Source organism: Hibiscus syriacus, unplaced genomic scaffold (genome assembly GCF_006381635.1).
Source record: "Hibiscus syriacus cultivar Baekdansim isolate YM2019G1 unplaced genomic scaffold, ASM638163v2 tig00111193_pilon, whole genome shotgun sequence".
Classification (NCBI taxonomy): Eukaryota; Viridiplantae; Streptophyta; class Magnoliopsida; order Malvales; family Malvaceae; genus Hibiscus; species Hibiscus syriacus.
Window position 1 is genome coordinate 206,060 of NW_024063012.1, and position 8,105 is coordinate 214,164.

The 8,105-nt window shown below is 35.3% G+C and overlaps 1 pseudogene; it reads left to right on the forward strand.

Annotated features, from left to right (window-relative positions):
- The first annotated feature begins 4,641 nt into the window (after positions 1–4,641).
- Positions 4,642–7,514, forward strand: LOC120155501 (annotated as a pseudogene).
- Positions 7,515–8,105: the final 591 nt, after the last annotated feature.

The window sequence follows — 8,105 nt, forward strand, 5'->3', positions numbered from 1 at the left end:
ACTTCATTTCATCTTAAACACTTCATATTTCAACCTCTCCTATATATTAACTCAAACACACATACTTAAGCCCATTTATACTCATTTAATCCATCTTAATTCTCAAAATCCTCTCCTCTTAATGAAATTCAAGAATTATACTCAATTTTCAACATGTTCTAAATTTCTTTCTATCACTCCAAATCTCTTAATTCAACTATTGACAAGTCAATTCAACTTAAAATTCAACTTATCAACTTTATTTCAGATTTCATTCAAAAACTCAAAATCTTTAATCTCATATACCTTTCATCTTGTTGTTTTATAACCAATTAAGCTTTCCTTAAGCTTAATTACTATCCAATGAACAACACCCAACCTTTAGTTGAACAAATAATCAACTAATGAAGAAACTTACCTTTGCCCTTGAGCTCTTACGGGAGGAGAAAGAAGAAAGGAAGAAGAGATGAAATGTTTCATCTTCCACGTTTCAATCTCCTATTAAAGGGGATAAAAATATCTTTATTGTCAAATGACCATTTTTCCCTTTACTACTTTGGATAATTACTAAAACTTCCAGGGATTATCTCTACATAAATCATTGAACTTTTCAACTTTTCCACTTTTCCACTTTTCCACTTTAATCACCAAATTCTGAAATTTTACAATTTAGTCACTAACCTATAATTTGGGATGTTACACCACCTTTTAGTTCTTTAAAATCAAAGAATTATTCTCTATTGGGGGTCATATGGTGGCTAAAAACTGAATCTAACAACCATGAACTGGAACAAATGGTTGATTGCGTAGCAGCGAATGCGAAATCTGAATCTGCATCATCATACTTGACCATATTTGACTTTGAGACAGTCTTTCCCCTTTCAGGTTTGCCTTTATTCTTTAGCCTGGGACATTCTTTCTTCCAGTGCCCTTTTTCTCGACAAAGGCGCATTCATCTTTGCTCAATCTGGACTTTGACTTCGATCTCCCTCTTCTTTCTTTATTTTGACTCTTCGAACGACCTCTAATAACAAGAGTTTCTGCTTCGACACTATGTTTTCTTGTTTGTCTTTCTTTCTCAACTCATAACTATACAAGGCAGTTGTTACTTCACTGAGAGACACATCAATCTTCCCATGAAGTAGAGTAGTTTCAAGATACTCAAACTCATCAAGAAGTGATCATCAACATCAGAGCCAGATCTTCGTCTTCAAAAGTCACGTCCATATTCATCAGATCAGTCACCAGCTGATTAAAGCTAGTAATGTGATCATTCATAGTGGTATATTGTATATAGATGAAGCGAAACAATCTCTTTTTCATGTAGAGCTTGTTCTGACCGCTTTTCTTCAAAATTTCTCCTCCAGTGCCTTTCACAATTTACTTGCAGAAGTTTCCTTAGAAAATGCATACTTCTGCTCTCTAGGAAGACACGATCGAATAGTACCACATGTCAATCTATTGATCCTCTTTCATTCTTTCTCCTTAACATCATCTGGTTTCTCTCATTCAATAACAATGTCTAGACCCTGCTGAAATAGGGCATCTAGAACCTCACTTTGCCACATACCGAAATGACAGGTGCCATAAAAAATCTCCACTGTAAATCTAACATTTATCACAACATTTCTTGCCAAAATTGAAGATGAAGAAGTTGTTGACGACGATGCAGATGTTTTGTGTCGTCTGCCATTTCTGCTACAAATTCTATTAATAGCTGCCAATGCGGAATGTCAATTAGCCCAAGGAAATTTTTTCTAATGTGGAAGATCAGCCTAAGCCGCAACCACAGAGCATACTAAAATAAACCAAGAGCTCTGATGCCAATTGTTGTGGAATTCGGTTAATTTCCACCAATAATAACAAATTCACCTTGAAAACTATTATATATGTGACTAGTGTGAAAACGATTGTACTAAAAATCACCCCAAGGTAGATTCTCATGAAAGAGTGGAGAGGTCACAATGGTCCCTCTTAAAACTCACTCTCCTTAAACATAACTACCAAGACAAGTAATTTTAATAGGACAATAATTAACAACAACTATACCCGATAATAGCTATTAAATAAACATAAAAGAGTACCAAAATTTAACGAGGTTAGGCCAAAATTATGCCTACGTCCTCAAACACTACTAAAATAATATTTCACTAATAGAGGAAATATTACAAAGAGAGAGAAGAGTACAAATAGCCTTTAATATAGAAGAATGCTTATATTTGTGGGATACTAAACTAAGGAGGAGGAGAGCTCTATTTATAACAAAAGAATTTCCCCTCCTCCTTATACAAAACCAATGTGGGATTCAAAATTTCCAAAACCAACATGGAGCACTTGGCGACTTATGGAGCTGTAACAGTAAGGGAAGGATAAGAGTTGATGCAACAGATGAGGTTTTGTCGCAAGGAGCACTTGGCGACCTATGGAGCACTTGACGACTAATGAGGTCATTTTAGCAAACACCCTAGTTCAAGAAATAATTTGGATAGAACCCTATATGAGGAATTTTTTCCCAACGCCCTAAATGGGCGAGGAAGCCCATAAGAAGAGACTGCTTATTCATTTGAGAAACAGGGGTGTTTAATTTCGAGATGTTTAAGAAGTTCAAGAAATAGGCTGAATGTTAGAATATTGAGATGTTTAAGAAGTTCAAGAAAATATCTGATATTGTATTAGACTAAATAATTAGACCGCCAATGGTATTAGACCAAAATTAACCGTAAAATTAGCTTTGAACTCATAAGTAGAGAAAAAAAAGCTATACGAAAAATTGCAAGCATGATCAATGTATAATACGTTATTTTGTCAATATGGCGACAATTCATATACATATTGATCTAAAATAAAAAAAAGAAATTAAATCAAGAAATATATATAAATTTTATCTAAAAAATAAAATATATTTTATAAAAAATATTTTTTTAGAAAAAATACACTATAAAAATGTTTTTTTCTAAACATGTGTCATAAAAATACATTGTTATCGTGCATGATATAAAATTATTAATTTATAAAATAATTGAAAATAATTATCATATTAAAAAGTTTTAAAATAAATGATATTTGGGTAAAAAGTCTTTATTTTAAGTAGCCTATATAGAGTGACATTTTGTATATATTTTTAGCAAAAAAATAGATATTATGTAGTAAAAACATGAAGGTTTGTAAAATAATCCTTAGGGGTGCGTTTGGTTCACAGAATGTAAGATTATCAGTGAGAATAAAAGATTATTAAAGAATAGAATTATTGAGAATATTGTATTATATGTTTAGTTAATTTAGCAGGAATATAAAATTACCAAATGGGTGAAAGTAACTTAGCTGAGCTCTGTGTTCAATTCAGGAGCTTTGTAATGGCAGCCTTGCAGCAAACATTATTCTTTTTTCTTTAGATGGATTGTATAAAGGAAATCGAATCTCAGAAAGGTTTTCCTTTTCGGTCTTTTCAGTCTCTTTTTTCCTTTTATCATTTAAAAAAAATGGGTGAACTTTACTTTGTTTCTTAAGCTGCAACATATCTTATTTTGAGGTTGTTTGAAATTTTTCCAGACAAATGTTTTCCTGAGAAACAAACGAGTTAATACTCATTATATTGTGTTTTTGGAGCTAGATATTCAAAAAGGTTTGACTGGCGTTTGGAATATTTTTCTTGGGGTTTGAAATGATCTAGTTAAGTTGGTAGAGCACAAGGTTCTTAATCTTGGGTCGTGTGATTAAATCTCACGAAAGACATTTTATAATTCGGAGGTCTCTGCTCTCAATCTAGTACTGGGGTAACCTACTATCATACTTTTCCCTTACCTCATTATATATGAGAATAAGGATCAGTTAATTAATTAATTTTTCTCCTATGTTCTAAATTTTCAACTCCCACGCTTTGTCTCTGCATTTCATGTCCCCATTTCACGGCAACAATGGAGGAAGAAAGTTGACTTGATAGATTACAATAATAACCCTATTTTTAGTGTTAAGAATCATGAAAAAGGATACTTTTAGGTAAATTTGACAGTTACCATCCCCTTTATCTGTAGGGTCCCATGGACCATAAACAAAAGCAAGTGTTTTGGGTAAGCATTGAATGGGGGAAGTGCGAGTGCGGCCTAATATACCGTTAATGAAACACGTATTCGGAAATGTTATTATTTTTTTATTATTTTTGATAAAATTTTATTTAAAATATTATTATTTCTATCAAAAATATTATTATTGAGTGATTATCTGGTTTATTAACATATCTGATAAAACGTTATTTAAAATATTATTTTTTTATCGAAAATATTAATATTGAGCATTTTACAGAAAATGTTAAAATACATTAATGTTTTAGATAAAAATAATAATTTTTAGATAATTTTTTACCAAAAATACTAAAAAATAATAATTTCTAGTAATGTCTTTTCTTAGTCGTATATTAAGTTTATTGTACGATAGAATTTCTCATTGAGGGGGGGGTTGTTAAAGATGAAGGGTAGCTATTACTGTCTGGTACCATAACCTTTTACAGTTTTACTTCAAGGTATTCTTTTGTTTGCCTTGGATTTTTTAGCCATTGTGGTTTGATATATGATGATAAGGAACACTTGCCTTTCATATGAGCTCATTAAATTTTCTCTTCTTTTTCACCCACATTTGCATTGAATTCATCTGCCTCGGCTCGTGACAATTTTCCGATTCATTGCAGGCGTGGGGCAGGGAGTCATTGAAGTGGTGTAGGATAAATAAGCTTCACTTGTTTATTTTCCTTTAACTTGTGTAGGGGCAAAATTCTTTAAATTATGCAGACTCCAAAAGCAAGGTAACTTCTAAATTCAGTTGTCTTTATGTCTGCTCATTCTTCACTTGTTAGAAGCTTGTTAGCAAGTTTCAGCGATGCATTTGTGCGGTTTTCTTGAAAATCAAGCATAACCGGTGGCCGGATGCATTGATATACTACTATAAATTCAATGAGATTGATTGAACATCGCAAGGACGAACCAAGGGATTCGTTCTATTATTGTATCCCATTTTATAGCTAATATGCAGTCATGTTTTGCCATTACAGAGGGATATAAAGAAAGAACATCGGACATAATGTTGAATTGATTTACATATTAGTGTAATTTGAATAATAATAAAAATTCCAACACAAGTGCATAAAGAAATGTATCCTCTAAACTGGAGGCCTGTTAAAGAAGTGAAGTCTTTTGAGTGTTATTGTGTTTTTTCATCTGCACCAAATCATGGGATAACCATTGTTAAGCAGAAACAGATCTTCGGAAGTGCCACAAAGGGGTGCTCGTCGAGCTGATTGTCAACTCAAACCAGCCACAATAGAGACTGAAGCCGTATCGAGTTCAAGTTCAACCAGTACAACTTCAAAAGAAAAAGTCCTAAAGTTGTTGAACGTCGTTCACCTAGAAGCCCGGCCGCCGAGGTATGCAAAGTAGGGAATACTGTACAAATTTTTGGGCCACTGCTGAACCTTAGAAAGCTTTTGATAAGTGCTTATGAAGCCTAACTTTTGAAGTTTTGATCAATTCCACCATTAAATTCCGATCCATTTTGAAGAAAACTAATGGTTTTCTTTGTTCATCGATATCTTGCATTGAGTTTGTTTTCTAAGCCTCTATTAGGGTGATGGTTAGGATTGAATGACAACTAATTTTGATGGCTAAGAAAGAGATTTTATAATTCCTTAGCGTGATTCTTTCCAAATTGCTTGCAGATGAGTCGCGCATTAGTGCCCAATAAACATTGCCGTTTTGGATTAACTAATCTTATCATCTGTTCTTGCTTCAGAAGAAGCGCCCAAGCAGAATATCCGAATTGGAAGCACAGAATTCACAGCTTCAAGAAGAACTAAAGAAGGCCAAGGAACAGCTAAGTTCATCTGAAACATCTAGGAAGCAAGTTGAACAAAATGCTGAAGAGTCCAAGAAGCAATTGTTGGACTTGTCTGCGAAGCTCGATGAGTCCCAAAAGCAGCTTCTTGAGCTATCTGGTTCCGAGGAAACTCGTGTAGATGAGCTCCATAAGGTCTCACAACAACGAGATCAAGCATGGCAGTCAGAGCTCGAAGCTATACAGAGGCAGCAGTCTCTTGACTCAGCTGCTTTGGTCTCAGCTGTGAATGAGATTCAACGACTTAAGGATCAGCTTGAAATGGTGGCTGAATCTGAGGCTGCACAGACCAAGCGAGCAGAATCAGCACATTCGGAGCTCCAGAGCTTGAAAGAAAACCTGGTCGAAACTCATTCTCTTGTAGAGAACATGAAAAAACAGCTGAAGGATAGCCAGGAATCGGAAGCTCGGGCTCAAGCATTCACAAATGAAAGTCTGTTACAACTAGAAGCTGCGAAAAAGACTGTTGAAGCACTTAGGTCGGAAGGCATGAAGTCCGTTGAAGCTTACAGCTCCATTGCTTTTGAATTAGATCAATCGAGGAAACGTTTTTTCTCACTCGAAGGACTTGTTCACAAACTGAATGCAGACATGAGACATGCTGGTGGCAGTCTGTCTACCGAGTCTGATGTTGACTGTATTGCTGCTGAGCATCAAACTGGAGAAATTGAGAAACCGGCAGAAACTAGCCAGCTTGAAGCAGAGATTTTTTCTTTGAAGTCCGAGGTGGCACGTCTAACATCTGCTCTTGAAACTGCCGAGACTAAATGCCATGCAGAAGAAACCCAAAGCACCGTAAAGATAAAAAGTGCTCATGAACTGGTTGAGCAGATAAAATCTGAAGCAGGCTCGAAAGAGGCTGAGCTGTTAGCTGAACTAGAGAAAGCAAACAATGGCATTGCTGACTTGAAGGCAAATATGATGGATAAGGAAACTGAGTTGCAGTGTATCTCAGAGGAAAACGACGAGCTTCGCATGAAACTTGATAAAAACCTGTCATGCCAACGAGAATCAGAAATTGAAAACCAGGTGAAGTTATTGAATGAAGCTATTGTTGATCTGAAGGCAAATATGATGGATAAGGAGACTGAACTTCAAAATATATCAGAGGAGAATGAGATGCTCAGGTTGGACATCAGTAAAAGGGACATGGACAAAGGAAAAACAAATGATGAAGTGTCTACTGAACTAGGTGAGGCAAGGGTTGCCAAGCAAGAAGCAATTATGAAGTTTGGGCTTGCAATGGAGGAGTCTGATAAGAATAATAGGAGAGCTGCCAGGGTGGCTGAACAGCTCGAGGCTGCTCAGATTGCCAATTCCGAGATGGAAGCAGAGTTGAGAAGGTTAAAGGTGCAATCTGACCAGTGGCGCAAGGCTGCGGAAGCAGCTGCTGCAATGTTTTCAGCAGGTAATAATGGGAGGCTCGTGGAGAGAACTGGTTCACTGGATAGCAATTATAATCCGGTTAAGGGAAAGTTTAGCTCACCTTACACTGAAGATTCAGATGACGAGTTGCTGAAGAAGAAAAACGGGAACATGCTGAAGAAGATTGGAGTGTTGTGGAAGAAGCCACAGAAATAGGCAACCATGAGGCATGCCAATAATACCTTTTTATCAAAATTGCATTGATGCCATGTTTTCTTATTTTAATATCTCTATCTGAGTTTTCTCGCTTTTGGACAGATTTCAGGTACTCAAACCTTCTTTTTGCTGCGATGTTCGCGAATGTTTGTAGTTACGATAATGTCTGAACGCCGGCGACATCATGTTTCTCTTTCTTTTCCTTTTATGTGGATATGTAAAATGAGAGGGCCATGGCCTCAACTTGTGCTCACAGGATCAGACATTTAATATTTTCGCAATGTAATGGATTTGGATTCCATTAAGTATGACCATCCCTTTATCACCTGCTAAATGCTAACATGAATCGTCGTTTGGTATTACCTTGTATTCACCTTCCATGGAATGAGGTGATGATTTATAGTAAGGTATGGTGTAGAAGAGCAGCACAAATTTAGTTCGGTCAAAATTCAGTAAAAGCTCCACTTGAATTAACTCGATTTGAGATCTTAATGAATTGAGACGAGTAAAGTTCAGTTCGACTTGATAAGTTTGTAATCAGGTCGTTAATTTTTTTATAACTTTTCAGTAGTTATCTTAAAATATTATTCCGTTTAAAAAATTACTAATTTACGTATAGATAATAAAAAATGTGATAAATTACTAAATTATTAATTTTATAATAA